The sequence below is a fragment of the Henckelia pumila genome, chromosome 1 (genome assembly GCF_033568475.1).
Source record: "Henckelia pumila isolate YLH828 chromosome 1, ASM3356847v2, whole genome shotgun sequence".
Classification (NCBI taxonomy): domain Eukaryota; kingdom Viridiplantae; phylum Streptophyta; class Magnoliopsida; order Lamiales; family Gesneriaceae; genus Henckelia; species Henckelia pumila.
Window position 1 is genome coordinate 43,361,259 of NC_133120.1, and position 17,756 is coordinate 43,379,014.

Sequence of the window (17,756 nt, forward strand, 5' to 3'; positions counted from 1 at the left end):
GCATTGACTTTATCTTTCTTCATAATGTTATATTATGATATACTATTGTTGTTTTGATAAAGACCTTGAATATACTATAGTGTATGTAAGATGTGGTAGCACATGGGGATGGCTATCATGAAACACATCTTATAGTCACTGTATATTCTAAACTGTTCCTAGTCAATTGAGCCGTCCGCAAATAAGGATAAGGATCGCTCGAGATTGAGACTAGCATTTGCGATGCCGAGTACCACGTTTCATTGGTATGGAATATAGAGATGTTCAAAGCATGCAAATGGATATTCATATGATGAATGATCGAACTACCCTATTCGGACTTTCCAAGTGGTTATCACTTATCGAGTGGATAAAGTCCGCGGTTTTGGTTGTACACCATTAGTCCTTATTACTTGAAACATCATTGAGACTCTATATGCTAGTACTGTACTTTGACTCGTTTACCGACTCTATTGGGGTCATCAGGTGTCGGGATTGGGTACAGTTACGACACATATAGGAGTCGATGCTTTGTTGTCAAGGATTCACCACATACTTGCGAGTGTGGATATCCTATGCGATCTGAGGAGATATTAGTGTGACGAATCTCTGGCCAGAGTACATGATGTGTTTTAGGTTAATGAGTTTTCCTAGTAACACATGCGATGTCACTATTTGATCTCCAAGATGTAATGCATAGTTATCGAATCTCGAACGACTCTCGATATACCAATGGTTGTTGATTCGATCGGGATATATGGATGAAGGGACCGTACTGTACGCTAACTAAAATCTACTGGTTCTTGCAGGCACTATCAGTAATACCTAGGGAATCATGGGGCGATGTTGCTAGGCGCTCTTACCATGATTCGATGGGTAAGTCGGAAATTATTGTTCCGAGTCACAAGGAATTGTGAGCCCACGGCTAGCTGTATTCCTGAACCATTGAGGGTTACACAAGTAATGGATTACTAAAACCCCGTAGAGATAGTTAAATTTAAAGAGTTAAATTTAATGAAAGAGAAGTTGGACTTCTTAACTAAAGGGAGTGAGATTTCCTAAAATGACATAGGGATGGACATTTTTGGAAATCACTGAATTCGGATTCAGAAAAATTATCTTGACTCTAAAAGATGCAGAAATGGTTTCTGTGCACATTGGTAAAATCAGTTTATCAATCGGAGTCACGATGAATTTTATATTAATTTCTAGAACAACGGGCTTGGCTTGTTGGGCTTAAGTTATGGATTGTGGGCCCTAAGGAGTTAGAGTCCTAATGCAATTATAACTTAATCTAGTCTAGAAATTATTTATAAATATACTGCAGTGTTCGAAAATTTCAAAAAAGATTTCAGTCTTGCAATTTTAGAATTTCAGCCTATATTATTCAAGGGGATTTTTGAAATCCTCTGTCCCTTTTGGAGAAAATTCGGGTTGTGTTTTTTGTGAAAAATTACAATCTGAATTAACAGATCATATTTGTTTATTTTCTACGCAAACTTCTGATTGATTTCTAGTGCAGTCAATCAGAGGGTTTTGTTTTCTATTCGTGGACCTGATTGAAAAAACGTTCGTTCATCAGTTCCGGGGATATACAACAAGAGCAGATTAAATTCTGTTGGTGTCCATAATCTCGCTTCGAGATTTCAAGGTAAAATATTTAATAGTGATTATTTGTTTTACTTACACAAATTTAATCGTAAAGTTTTGATACCCAGATATGGAATCGTTCCATATTAATAAAATAAATTTTTAAACTTCCGTTGCACCGGGTATCAATTCTAATTGATCTGAACACAGTTTTTCAACAGTGGTATCAGAGACAGGTTGCTCAGATGAAACGATTAAATTAATCGATTGTACAAAATTTTAAGCCTCGGTTTTTGAAACAAAACGAAAATTTAAAATTAAATTTTAATGGGCAAATCGGGCAGCGATTGTCGCTGCCCGGGGCAACGATCGTCGCTGCCCAAGGGCAGCGATTGGATCGCTGCCCATGGGCAGCGAACGTCGCTGCCCAGCCCGGGCTCCTTTTTGGGGCGCGGGCTGCCCGGGATTGTCCCGGGCAGCCCGGAAAAAATTATTTTTAATTTTTTATTAAAATTTTAATTTTTTGAAATTCTAGTTTTTGATCCAATCGAAAATTGTTTTTGATTGGTTCACAAGGCATCAGATCGAATTGTTCGAGTCCGAAAATTTTAAAATTGATTTTTGGATAAATTTGAATTTTTGGAAAATTTATAAATTTTATCCGTTAAATTAAATTTTATAAAATTAATTATTTTGGTACAATTGATGATAAGATATGATCTTATGGATGGATAAGATAAAATATGATTTTATCTTTTAAATTATGATGCCTTTGCATGTTTATCCAATTATTTAATTATTGAATTAATTAATGGATAAAGGATGATCGATTGCCATGACCAATGTTTTAGGTGTATGTTAGGTGATTTACATTTGTCTTATTGTTGTTGGTGTTTATTAATGGGCTTGGTTTATAGCCCAATATGATTGTCATATGTAATAAAAGTGGGCCTGGTTTATTGCCCGTTTCCACCCCTAAAAATGTATCACATATTTGTCATCGAAATTTATTGTAAATTTATTAGACTTAGTGGGAGAAAGTTTTGAAGAAATGGTGGGCCCAGCAGACAATGAAGACCGAAGAAATGTAAATTGGAAGCACAATGTAATAGGATTGCATACTTGCATATCACCTAGGATTGGACTTAGACTCGTGATTGGCAACCACGGGTCGATTAGTTAATGGGATCGATCATCCTTAAATAATATATGATATTATTGATGTATGCATGTTTAGACTAAATTGTATGAATCCCGCAAGCATACATAAATTGCATGATGAGACAAATTTTCAAAATTAAAAATCCCTCATTTTAAATATGATTTAAAATTGATATCAAGATTAATAAAAAGGGAATTTAAATATTGTTTAAATATTTCTACCTTCCATCAACGATCAATGTATGAGATGCTACCCGCGGATACGGTCCGGCTCATATTATTGGGGGGGCCCGTTCATCGGAAAGCTGTACATTGGATCGACACATGTTGTAAGTTGGGTGGAACTCCCATGGGATTGGCTCATATTATTGGGGGATCCACATGGCGACCGTCCATCACAACTTAATATTGATGGGTTATCTTGACATGTCACAATAAACGGAGTCATATTATTGGGCCCTTATTGGACATGAGGTAAAAACATGGGGGTTACTTTGGAAGTAATTGGGCTCTACCTTTTGAAAATTATGGTTGGCTGATATTATTCGGGATCATGATTTGTCAATTGGACTCCATGTTCTCACTAAGGAAAATAGTTTTCCGTTTTCACTAGAGGGTAGTGAAATCGTTAAAATAGTGGGAGTGTAATTCATAAAATAAAATTCGCCATATTTTATGTCTTAGTAAATTAATTAAACAAATCACTGATTATTGTCTGGTTCCTTTTCAGTATTATATTACGATGAATCCACACAATCCACTGTTTTCAATTCTCGAACAAAACAAATTGACTGGCGCAAACTATACAGAATGATTCCGTAAGTTGAAAATTATTCTTACTTCGAAAAAAGATTTCTACGTGTTAGAGAAGCCGCCTCCGAAGGAAGCCCCGGCTAATACAAGTCCGGAAGAGTTGACCAAACTTGATTTATGGTGGGACCATAATATCAAGGCCAAATGCTACATGCAGGCTTCGATGTCTGATGAGCTTCAAAGGAGATTCGAGGATGCCGTGAATGCTGCTGACATTCACAAGAACCTCAAGGAACTCTTTGGAGCTCAGTCAAGGTCGGAGAGGTATGCCACCGTCAGAGAGCTCATGACGAGCCGCATGCGAGATGGGACTTCGGTCCGTGAGCATGGGGTGCGCATGATTGGGCTCATTGAAAAGTTGGTAACACTCGACTTGACTTTGGAGCATGAACTTAGCGCGGACTTGTTGCTTCTATCACTTCCTTCATCGTTTGACGATTTTGTGATGAACTTCAATATGAACAAGATAGAGGCCACCCTTGAAGAGATGGTCAATATGCTTGTCACATATGAAGCCACACTAAAGAAGGATAAACCGGTACTCTTGGTTGGCTCCTCTTCTAACTCTAAGAAAGGACCAAGTGGAAAGGGTAAGAAACGTTCTGCCCCGCCCAAGAAGAGTGTACCAAATAAGAAGGGAAAGGCCAAGGCTTCAATTGGGATAAAAGATGAAAATGTTTGCCATTACTGCAAGAAACCCGGTCATTGGAAACGTAACTGCAAGGAATACCTCGAACAGTTGCGAACTACAAAGGGTATGTTTTACATTGAAATAAATGTTTCGCTTAATACTTCTTCTTGGGTATTGGATACCAGATGTGGATCTCACATTTGCAATGATTTGCAGATGATGACAAGAAGTCATAAGCTAAGGATGGATGAGACCCAGCTAAGGCTCGGGAATGGTTCTAGAGTCGAAGCCAAAGCTATAGGAGACATTTATTTAGTTTTGCAGAACAATTTTAAATTATTTTTGAGAGATGTTTTATATGTTCCGGATTTGGTCAAAAACATTATATCTATTTCTATGCTTGATAGAGATGGTTTTTCTTGCAATTTTGTGAATGGGATTTGCAATATTTACAAGAATGAATGTTTGATTGGAAATGGACAACTTGAAAACGATCTATATAGCTTAAAATTAAAAGATGTTTCAATTAATTATGTTGATAAACCGGTAACAACAATTAAAAGGAAAAATGATAGTCAAAACCCGGCAAACCTTTGGCATGCTAGGCTAGGTCATATTTCCTCAAGGAGGATGAACAAGCTAGTGGGAGAGGGTATGTTTGATATGCCTGATATTAACTCTCTAACTACTTGTGAGTCCTGCCTAAAGGGAAAAATGACTAAATCTCCTTTCAAAGGAAAACCTGAGCGTAGTCAAAATCTATTGGATTTGATCCATACAGATGTTTGCGGTCCATTTAGGATTGGTACTAAATATGGCAACACCTACTTCATTACCTTTACTGATGATCATTCTAGGTATGTGTATTTATATTTAATGAAATATAAGTCTGAAGCATTTGAAAGGTTCAAAGAATTCAAGGCTGAAGTAGAAAACAAACTAGGTAAAAGTATTAAGGCACTTCGATCGGATCGAGGTGGAGAATACTTAAGTACCGAGTTTTTGGGCTATCTAAAAGAGAATGAGATTCTCTCTCAGTGGACTCCTCCTATGACACCTCAGCTTAATGGTGTTTCGGAGCGTAGCAATCGAACTTTGTTGGACATGGTTCGATCCATGATGAGCTTCACTGAGCTCCCACCTTCGTTTTGGGGCTACGCGCTTGAAACGGCGGTATTGTTATTAAACAACGTCCACACTAAAGCTGTAAGGCCCGGGATTATTTAATTTTAATCCGAGAATATTTAATTTGGGAATATTTAGAGTTTAGAATTAAATTCTAATAATTCTTAAATTGGAAGGATTGAAATTGAATTAAATCGCTTTTCCGGGGACTGAATTGCAAATAGTCAAAAGTTCAGGGACTAAACTGCAAATATGCTATATATATCTCATTCTCCACTTGAATTATTCTGAACACACGTGATATATCATATTTTGGAGAAGGAAAAACAGAGAACTCGGCTGAACCCTTTTCCAAGCCATTTTTGTCCGTTCAAGCTTCGATAACTCGCGCTCCGGTTGTCAGAAATTCTAGATAAATATATATCTGCGATCACAGCTCCGAGACCTTCGATTTGGTACATGTTTTATTCACATATCTCAGATTTTATTTTTATGTGAAAGATGGAAAATTATGATTTTATCATATATGCGTATATCAGCTGTACCGATCGTGTATTCGCAGACGGTTCGACAAAAGACTGTCGTTCGGATTTTATATGAATTTGGGAAGAATAATTCGAACACTATCATGTTTGATTGATACTGATTTTTATGGTAATGAGATGATATGTTAGAGATTATAAGTTATCTGGATTGTTGGATTGATTTGGATATTGTTTGGATTGCCGGTTTTAACCGTTATGCCGCCGATTTGCAAATTGTCAAGATTTTGCTCTTATTGATTGAACAAAGCATGATTAGAGTTGGAATTTGATATGGTTAGATTGTATCTACTATTTTTCAGATTTGATCAAAGTGTTCCGAACTCGAGATTGTCGATTCGAATCGAGAACGATTTAGAAGGTTTGAAGTTCTTTAGTTGAAATTTTGTTATGCTTTGGAACAGATGTTGATAGATGGTTTTACTATGATGTTTTCAGACTTGAAGTACTGTCAGACACGACATCGAAAGGTATAAATGACAGCAAATCCAGATGGGATAGAACGCTTGAAATAGCTTTCATTTCAAGTATTCCCATGTCAATCACATACTTGTTTCTTTATATTTCTTATGTGATTATTTGTTTGTACTGCTTTGTTTGCTTATATGCTTAGTTGTTCAAGATGTGTTTTATAGCTTTTAATGCATACAGCTTATGTTGCATTCATCTTGAACTCCAGCCTTAATAGCACAGAGGGCAGCCATCGCCTAGAGTGCAGATGACGTTTGGAGAGCTGTAGTGAGTGGCATGGAATGTAGATTTATTTCTAGAGTCAGCTTGACCCATGACACAGAATATGGATTTATGTTCAGAGCCAGAAGACTCACTATAGTTGTACCAAAGTCAGAGGACTAAAATACTTGATGCCGTCTCGAATGGGAGTGTCGGTGGTTTGATAGTTATTTTATTCCTTGGGATCCCAAAGAACTAAGTTTTATTGATATCAGCTTGATAGCCTTCCTTTGCCATTTGCATTGCATTCACGTTTATTATCTCGCATTTAAAGTTGTTTATACTGGGATTTTATTCTCACCGGAGTTATCCGGCTATTGCTTTGTTTTGTATGTGTGCATGGCAATAGGTGGGGCAGGAGCTAGTCAGAAAAGACAAGGATAGCTCGAGATAGAGGCATAGCAAGTGAGGACACGGGCTTAAGTAGCACGACTTGTACTTTATGTTGTTGAACCATGCTAGAAGTGATACAAGAACTTTGTATATTATGGCTTGAATACATGCTAGTTTATGTTTATTATGTTTAGAAGCTTGTAAGACGTTATAAGATATCATGTATTTGATTTTGTAGCATGTATAAAAGATTATGACTTGTTTATCCATTCTTTGGCAGCAGATTTTTGATAGCATATTCCCCGATCGAGCGAGACCCTGCCTTTTTAAATTTTTTTTTTTTTTAGCTCTTGTTTCTTTAATTATTTTAAGTACTTGTTTAATTGTTAATTACAATAAATTGCCCTAAGATAAGATTAGCAACCCGGGTCCCCACAATAGGTGGTATCAGAGCATAAGTTTCTGGATTTAGATAGAAGTTGATGAGCGGGGTAGTTTGAGTCTGTCTGATTGTTTAATATTGCATGAGAGTACATGTTATATCTGATTATGTGCATTATCTGCTAGCATGCTTTATATATAGCAATAATTATGTGATTGCATGATTATGTGCTTTTATTGCTACTGCATGCTATATATATGTTGTATTCCAGAATATCCTTAGTCAGAACCTGAATTCTCATGAGAATGCATGAGAATGCTTATCAGAGAAGGATGGAATAAATTTCTGCATATTATATTGTTTATGCACTAATCTGTTTGACAATCAGATATGCCTCCCCGTAAAGCACCGGTCATTAGACAGCCATTAGTGGTTCCTCCAGCTGAACCAGTACAAGTACCACCGCCAATTGTTGAAACTCAGAATGCACAGGGTAGTACATCTACTGACCCGTTGGATCCTACTGCTACTCCAATGGAGACTTTGTTAAAATTATTTCAGTCATTCAAACCGCCAAAATTGAAAGGAACAGAAAATTCAGTGGATTGTGAGAATTGTATTGAAGATATAGAACAACTGTTTGAATCACTCGATTATACAGATGATCGTCGTATCCGACTGGTAATACATCAACTTCATGAAGTTGCCAAAAGTTGGTGGATTACTACCAAATGGGCATTGGAACAACGAGGTACGATTATCACCTGGACTGTATTTAAAACTGAGTTCTATCAACGTTTCTTTCCAGTCTCCTACAGGAAGGATAAGGGTGCTGAATTTGCCAATCTAAGGCAAGGTAATTTGAATATCGAGGAATATGTGGCCAAATTTTCAAGTCTTTTGAAGTTTGCACCACATATAGCAGCTACTGATGAAGCAATGGCGGATCAGTTTATCAATGGCCTTAATCCAGATGTGTTTACCTTGGTGAACAGTGGACGACCAAATACTTTTGCTGATGCCTTGAACAAAGCTAAGGGAGCCGAAGCAGGTATTTTGCGACAAAGAGGAGCACCGTTCATTCCACAGCCATTTCCCCAGCCTGTATCAGCTTTCATTTCACAGAATCCGCCACAGTTTCAGCAAACATCTCCCAGATTTGAGGGAGGAAGCAGTGGCAGAAAGGATTCTAGATTCAGACCAAAGGGAAAACAATTTAAGAAGCCAGGTAGTAGTTCTTCAAGTTCTAGTGGACAGAGACAGTTTGGGGCAGGTCAGAGAACTGGTTAATCAGGAGCATTCTGTTTTAAGTGTGGTGGAAAACATTCAAGTGATCAGTGCAAGGGTGTGACAGGTAATTGCAATATTTGTCGTCAACCTGGTCACTATGCCAAGGTATGCCCTCAAAGAGCTATAGGTGAAAGTTCTTCTCGACCAATACCTCAGGCCGAAAGGCAATCAGTGCATTCATTTCAGCCTCAGCAACCTCAGCAACAGACCAGAGGAGGAGGAAGCCAGACTGTGACTCAACCTCCTAGACAACAGGCTCGAGTTTTTGCACTTACTGAGGAACAGGCACAGGCGGCACCTGACGATGTCATAGCAGGTAACTGCTTTATTTATGGTTATCCTGCCTATGTTTTGATAGATACAGGTGCATCTCATACATTCATCTCTGAAAAATTTGTTATGATGCATTCTTTATCTTCTGAGCCATTGCCTACTGTTGTTTCTATTTCATCACCGTTGGGTGAAGGTATTATATCTGTTCGAATGATTCGAAATTGTGCGTTGCAATATGACGGGAATGTGATTAATATAGATTGTATCGTACTTGGATTATCAGATTTCGATTGTATTGTCGGTATCGACATGTTAACCAAGTACAGAGCAACTGTAGATTGTTTCCAGAAAGTGGTTCGATTTAGACCAGAAATGGCATCTGAATGGAAATTCTACGGTAAGGGTTCTCGAGCCAAGATTCCTTTGATATCTGTGTTATCTATGACCCGTTTATTGCAGAGAGGGGTGGAAGGATTTCTGATTTATGCAGTCGATGTATTGAAATCCAGTCCAGCAGTAACAGATATTCCAGTTGTGCATGAATTTGCTGATGTATTTCCTGATGAAATTCCTGGTTTACCTCAAGTACGAGATATAGATTTCAGTATTGATCTAATGCCAGGTACGCAACCAATATCCAAGGCTCCTTACAGAATGGCACCTATTGAATAGAAGGAGTTGAAGGATCAATTGGAAGATTTGTTAGACAAGGGGTACATTAGACTGAGTGTTTCACCTTGGGGTGCTCCGGTACTGTTTGTACGAAAGAAAAGATGGTTCCATGCGCTTATGCATTGATTATCGTCAATTGAACAAGGTAACCATCAAGAATAAATATCCACTGCCTAGAATAGATGATTTGTTTGATCAGCTACAGGGTTCAGCTATCTATTCGAAGATTGATTTGCGATCTGGATATCATCAACTGAGAGTACGAGATGAAGATATTCCTAAAACTGCTTTTAGAACAAGGTATGGACATTATGAATTTATCGTCATGCCTTTTGGTTTAACCAATGCTCCTGCAGTATTTATGGGATTGATGAATCGGGTATTTCAGAAATATTTGGATGACTTTGTCATTATTTTTATCGATGATATCTTGATCTATTCCAAGAATGTACATGAGCATGCTGAACATCTCCGACTCATTTTACAGACTTTGAGAAATGAGAAATTATATGCTAAGTTATCGAAATGTGAATTTTGGTTGCAGAAAGTTGTGTTTCTTGGGCATATTATTTCAGGTGATGGGATTTCAGTGGATTCAAGCAAGGTCGAGGCTGTATTGAATTGGCCTAGACCTACATCAGTACCAAAAATACGGAGTTTTATGGGCTTGGCAGGTTATTATAGACATTTTATCAGAGATTTTTCCAGCATTGCGAAGCCTATTACGCAACTGACTCAGAAAAATAAGCCGTATGTCTGGACTGAAGCCTGTGAAACTAGTTTCTTGGAGTTGAAGAAAAGGCTTACAAGTGCACCTGTCTTGACGATTCCATCAGGTACAGGTGATTTTGTTGTATATTGTGATGCTTCTTACAAGGGTCTGGGTTGTGTGCTTATGCAGAGAGGTCATGTTATCGCTTATGCTTCGAGACAGTTAAAGCCACACGAGACTCGATATCCTATCCATGATCTGGAGCTTGCCGCTATTGTCTTTGCATTGAAGATATGGCGACATTATCTTTATGGTGAGAAGTTTGAAATCTTTTCAGATCACAAAAGTTTGAAATATCTGTTTTCGCAATCAGAATTGAATATGAGACAGCGTAGATGGCTTGATTTATTGAAAGATTTCGATTGCGAGATTAAATATTATCCAGGAAAATCTAATGCAGCTGCGAACGCCTTAAGTAGAAAGGTATATTCTTTATCCTTGTCTACGATAGGTGTATCTCAAATGGTGGAAGATTGTTGTCTTTCTGGATTAATATTTGCAACAGATATGCAACCTATCTGTGTTTGTGCTATACGAGCTGAGCCAGAACTTTTGATACGAATCAAAGAAGCACAGAAAGAGGATTAGAATATTCAGAATTCGATTGCTATGGTCAGATCTGGACATCAATCTGAATATCAGGTCAGTGCTGATAATGTGTTATATGTGAATAACAGACTTGTTGTTCCAGATGTTTCAGCTTTGAAACAGCAAATCTTGAAAGAGGCTCACAGTAGTCGATTCAGTATTCATCCTGGTGGCAGAAAAATGTATAATGATTTGAAAATGCAGTATTGGTGGAAACAAATGAAGTCAGATGTGACTGAATTTGTAGCCAGATGTTTGAATTGCCAACAGGTAAAAGCAGAAAGAAAGAAACCAGGTGGTCTATTGCAGAGTCTATCAGTTCAGAATGGAAATGGGATCACATTTCCATGGATTTCGTTACACAGCTACCACGTTCATCCAGAGGGTGCGATGCCATTTGGGTGATTATTGATCGTTTGACGAAATCAGCATGTTTTATTCCGTACAGAATGAAGTACAGACATGATCAGATGGCAGAAATCTACGTCAGAGAAGTGGTAAGATTACATGGTGTGCCTAAATCTATTGTTTCAGATCGAGACCCTAGATTTACATCACACTTTTGGCATAGCTTGCAACAAGCTCTTGGTACTCAATTGCATCTGAGTACAGCTTATCATCCTCAAACAGACGGACAGTCAGAGCGGACTATCCAGACACTTGAGGATATGTTGAGAGCTGTAGTACTAGATTTTGGTACTAGTTGGCAAGATTCATTACCACTTGCAGAATTCTCTTATAATAACAGCTATCAGACGAGCATTGAGATGGCTCCTTTTGAAGCATTGTACGGAAAGAAATGCAGATCACCGTTGTACTGGGATGATATCTCAGATGTTCCTGATGTTGGGCCTGATATGATCCGAGAAATGACAGAGAAAGTAAAGCTTATTCAGAAAAGAATGAAAACAGCTCAGGATAGACAAGCAAAGTATGCAAATATCAGACGACGACCTCTATCTTTTGATCAGGGAGACAGAGTTTTCTTGAAGATTTCTCCGTTTAGAGGTACGGTCAGATTTGGAAAGAGAGGAAAGTTATCTCCACGTTTTATTGGTCCATATGAGATTATCGAGAAGATAGGCGATCTTGCTTATCGACTCGCTCTTCCTCCATCTTTGTCTGGTATTCATGACGTATTCCATGTCTCTATGCTGCGGAAGTATCAGCCTGATCCTTCCCATATTCTTCAGCCTGATGAAGCTGAACTTGACGAGACTCTTAGTTATTTTGAGCAGCCTATTCAGATTCTTGATCGCAAAGACAAACAGCTCAGAAACAAAATAATTCAGCTAGTCAAAGTTCAGTGGAGTCGACATGGCATCGAAGAAGCGACTTGGGAGACTGAGTCAGACATGAGACAGAGATTTCCAGAGTTGTTTCATTGATGTGAGTTCTTATTCTGTTTTCCGTTATTTCATTATCTTATGTGTATACAGATTGTCTATACAGCTTGCTTGTGATTTCGAGGACGAACTCATGTCTTAGTGGGGGAGAAATGTAAGGCCCGGGATTATTTAATTTTAATCCGAGAATATTTAATTTGGGAATATTTAGAGTTTAGAATTAAATTCTAATAATTCTTAAATTGGAAGGATTGAAATTGAATTAAATCGCTTTTCCGGGGACTGAATTGCAAATAGTCAAAAGTTCAGGGACTAAACTGCAAATATGCTATATATATCTCATTCTCCACTTGAATTATTCTGAACACACGTGATATATCATATTTTGGAGAAGGAAAAACAGAGAACTCGGCTGAACCCTTTTCCAAGCCATTTTTGTCCGTTCAAGCTTCGATAACTCGCGCTCCGGTTGTCAGAAATTCCAGATAAATATATATCTGCGATCACAGCTCCGAGACCTTCGATTTGGTACATGTTTTATTCACATATCTCAGATTTTATTTTTATGTGAAAGATGGAAAATTATGATTTTATCATATATGCGTATATCAGCTGTACCGATCGTGTATTCGCAGACGGTTCGACAAAAGACTGTCGTTCGGATTTTATATGAATTTGGGAAGAATAATTCGAACACTATCATGTTTGATTGATACTGATTTTTATGGTAATGAGATGATATGTTAGAGATTATAAGTTATCTGGATTGTTGGATTGATTTGGATATTGTTTGGATTGCCGGTTTTAACTGTTATGCTGCCGATTTGCAAATTGTCAAGATTTTGCTCTTATTGATTGAACAAAGCATGATTAGAGTTGGAATTTGATATGGTTAGATTGTATCTACTATTTTTCAGATTTGATCAAAGTGTTCCGAACTCGAGATTGTCGATTCGAATCGAGAACGATTTAGAAGGTTTGAAGTTCTTTAGTTGAAATTTTGTTATGCTTTGGAACATATGTTGATAGATGGTTTTACTATGATGTTTTCAGACTTTAAGTACTGTCAGACACGACATCGAAAGGTATAAATGACAGCAAATCCAGATGGGATAGAACGCTTGAAATAGCTTTCATTTCAAGTATTCCCATGTCAATCACATACTTGTTTCTTTATATTTCTTATGTGATTATTTGTTTGTACTGCTTTGTTTGCTTATATGCTTAGTTGTTCAAGATGTGTTTTATAGCTTTTAATGCATACAACTTATGTTGCATTCATCTTGAACTCCAGCCTTAATAGCACAGAGGGCAGCCATCGCCTAGAGTGCAGATGACGTTTGGAGAGCTGTAGTGAGTGGCATGGAATGTAGATTTATTTCTAGAGTCAGCTTGACTCATCGCACAGAATATGGATTTATGTTCAGAGCCAGAAGACTCACTATAGTTGTACCAAAGTCAGAGGACTAAAATACTTGATGCCGCCTCGAATGGGAGTGTCGGTGGTTTGATAGTTATTTTATTCCTCGGGATCCCAAAGAACTAAGTTTTATTGATATCAGCTTGATAGCCTTCCTTTGCCATTTGCATTGCATTCACGTTTATTATCTCGCATTTAAAGTTGTTTATACTGGGATTTTATTCTCACCGGATTTATCCGGCTATTGCTTTGTTTTGCATGTGTGCATGGCAATAGGTGGGGCAGGAGCTAGTCAGAAAAGACAAGGATAGCTCGAGATAGAGGCATAGCAAGTGAGGACACGGGCTTAAGTAGCACGACTTGTACTTTATGTTGTTGAACCATGCTAGAAGTGATACAAGAACTTTGTATATTATGGCTTGAATACATGCTAGTTTATGTTTATTATGTTTAGAAGCTTGTAAGACGTTATAAGATAGCATGTATTTGATTTTGTAGCATGTATAAAAGATTATGACTTGTTTATCCATTCTTTGGCAGCAGATTTTTGATAGCATATTCCCCGATCGAGCGAGACCCTGCCTTTTTAAAAAAAAAAAAAATTTTTAGCTCTTGTTTCTTTAATTCTTTTAAGTACTTGTTTAATTGTTAATTACAATAAATTGCCCTAAGATAAGATTAGCAACCCGGGTCCCCACAAAAGCAGTAAATAAAACACCATACGAGTTATGGAATGGCAAAGCTCCTAAGTATTCGTACTTGAGGATTTGGGGATGTCCTGCTTACGTGAAGCAGACAGTGGGAGATAAGTTGGATAGTCGATCCACCTTATGTTATTTTGTAGGGTATCCGAAAAATTCAATCGGATATTATTTCTATCATCCTGCTGAAACAAAAGTGTTTGTTTCTAGGAATGCCACCTTCTTGGAGAAGGAGTTCTTATTGGATAAGAAAGACAAGATGATGGAACTCGAAGAAATTCGAGAAGAACCCGAGATACAAAATAGCGATCCTACACCTCAAGAATCATCACAAGACACGCCTATTACTAGGAGATCCGAGAGGACTTCTAGGCCTTCTATTAGATATGGTATTCTTCTTGAAGGGGATCAAAGTGAACCCGACATTGGATGTGATCCAAGAAACTTCAAGGAAGAAATTTCTGATGCGGATTCGAATTTATGGCTTGAAGCTATGCAATCGGAAATAGACTCGATGCATTCTAACCAAGTTTGGTCTTTAGTAGATCCTCCCGATGGAATTGTTCCAATTGGGTGCAAATGGATCTACAAGAGAAAGCTTGGGCCTGATGGAAAGGTATTGACCTACAAGGCACGATTGGTAACAAAAGGTTATACTCAAAGACAAGGAGTTGACTATGATGAAACCTTTTCACCAGTCGCAATGTTCAAGTCCATAAGAATCCTTATTACCATAGCAGCATGGTATGACTATGAGATTTGACAAATAGATGTAAAGACTGAATTTCTTAATGGAAACATTAAGGAAGAGATCTATATGATGCAGCCTGAGGGATACACATCCATGGGAAGCAAGCATAAGGTATGCAAGCTTCAGAGATCAATCTATGGTCTCAAACAAGCATCAAGAAGTTGGAACCAGAAATTTGATGAAACGATAAAGAATTTTGGTTTTATCAAGAACCCGGAGGAACCATGCGTGTACAAGAAAGTAGTTAAGAATGCGGTAACATTCTTAGTACTTTATGTTGATGACATCCTACTCATGGGGAATGATGTAGGGATGTTGCAGTCAACAAAGATATGGTTATCAGGTAGATTCTCGATGAAGGATTTAGGTGAGGCATCCTATATTCTAGGAATTCAGATCTATAGAGATAGATCTAAAAGAATGATAGGACTCACTCAATCAACCTACATCAACACCATATTGAAAAGGTTTTCTATGGATGAGTCCAAGAGAGGACATCTACCTATGTGTCATGGAGTTTCTCTATCCAAGTCTATGTATCCCAAGACTGACGAAGAGATAGAGAAGATGACACACGTGCCATATGCGTCAGCCATAGGTAGTATCATGTATGGGATGATATCTACCAGACCGGATGTGGCCTATGCTCTGAGCGTCACGAGCAGATACCAAGCCAATCCCGGTCAAATTCATTGGAAAGCCGTGAAGGATATTCTTAAGTACTTGCGAAGGACTAAGAATTTATTCATGGTTTATGGAGGGAGAGAATTGAAGTTGGAAGGCTATACCGACTCTAGCTTCCAATGTGACGTGGATGACTCGAAATCAACCTCTGGATTTGTATTCGTGCTCAATGGCGGTGCTGTCTCTTGGAAGAGTTCCAAGCAGGACACCACAGCGGATTCCACCACTGAGGCAGAATACATTGCAGCATCAGCTGCTGCTAAAGAGGCGGTTTGGATAAGGAAATTCATCCAAGAGTTGGGTGTAATTCCTGAAGCTGTTGGTCCAGTCCCGGTGTACTATGACAACACGGGTGCCGTTGCTCAGGCAAAGGAACCAAGGTCTCATCAGAAGTCCAAACACGTACTGAGGAAATACCACATCATCCGGGAGATCGTGGAAAGAGGAGACATCAGTATCGAGAGAGTGGACTCTACAGACAATATCGCTGATCCGCATACTAAGTACTTGCCAGGACCATTGTTTGACAAACATCGCGAAGCAATGGGATTACGTAGTATGACTAGTTGGCTTTAGGGCAAGTGGGAGATTGAAAGAGTGAGTGCCCGGTTAGCCAACTTGTGGCTAAGGGCTTTTATGACTCTATGTAAAACAATCTTTTGTTTAATATAATTTACACTTTTATAATGGCATTGACTTTATCTTTCTTCATAATGTTATATTATGATATACTATTGTTGTTTTGATAAAGACCTTGAATATACTATAGTGTATGTAAGATGTGGTAGCACATGGGGATGGCTATCATGAAACACATCTTATAGTCACTGTATATTCTAAACTGTTCCTAGTCAATTGAGCCGTCCGCAAATAAGGATAAGGATCGCTCGAGATTGAGACTAGCATTTGCGATGCCGAGTACCACGTTTCATTGGTATGGAATATAGAGATGTTCAAAGCATGCAAATGGATATTCATATGATGAATGATCGAACTACCCTATTCGGACTTTCCAAGTGGTTATCACTTATCGAGTGGATAAAGTTCGCGGTTTTGGTTGTACACCATTAGTCCTTATTACTTGAAACATCATTGAGACTCTATATGCTAGTACTGTACTTTGACTCATTTACCGACTCTATTGGGGTCATCAGGTGTCGGGATTGGGTACAGTTACGACACATATAGGAGTCGATGCTTTGTTGTCAAGGATTCACCACATACTTGCGAGTGTGGATATCCTATGCGATCTGAGGAGATATTAGTGTGACGAATCTCTGGCCAGAGTACATGATGTGTTTTAGGTTAATGAGTTTTCCTAGTAACACATGCGATGTCACTATTTGATCTCCAAGATGTAATGCATAGTTATCGAATCTCGAACGACTCTCGATATACCAATGGTTGTTGATTCGATCGGGATATATGGATGAAGGGACCGTACTGTACGCTAACTAAAATCTACTGGTTCTTGCAGGCACTATCAGTAATACCTAGGGAATCATGGGGCGATGTTGCTAGGCGCTCTTACCATGATTCGATGGGTAAGTCGGAAATTGTTGTTCCGAGTCACAAGGAGTTGTGAGCCCATGGCTAGCTGTATTCCTGAACCATTGAGGGTTACACAAGTAATGGATTACTAAAACCCCGTAGAGATAGTTAAATTTAAAGAGTTAAATTTAATGAAAGAGAAGTTGGACTTCTTAACTAAAGGGAGTGAGATTTCCTAAAATGACATAGGGATGAGCATTTTTGGAAATCACTGAATTCGGATTCAGAAAAATTATCTTGACTCTAAAAGATGCAGAAATGGTTTCTGTGCACATTGGTAAAATCAGTTTATCAATCGGAGTCACGATGAATTTTATATTAATTTCTAGAACAACGGGCTTGGCTTGTTGGGCTTAAGTTATGGATTGTGGGCCCTAAGGAGTTAGAGTCCTAATGCAATTATAACTTAATCTAGTCTAG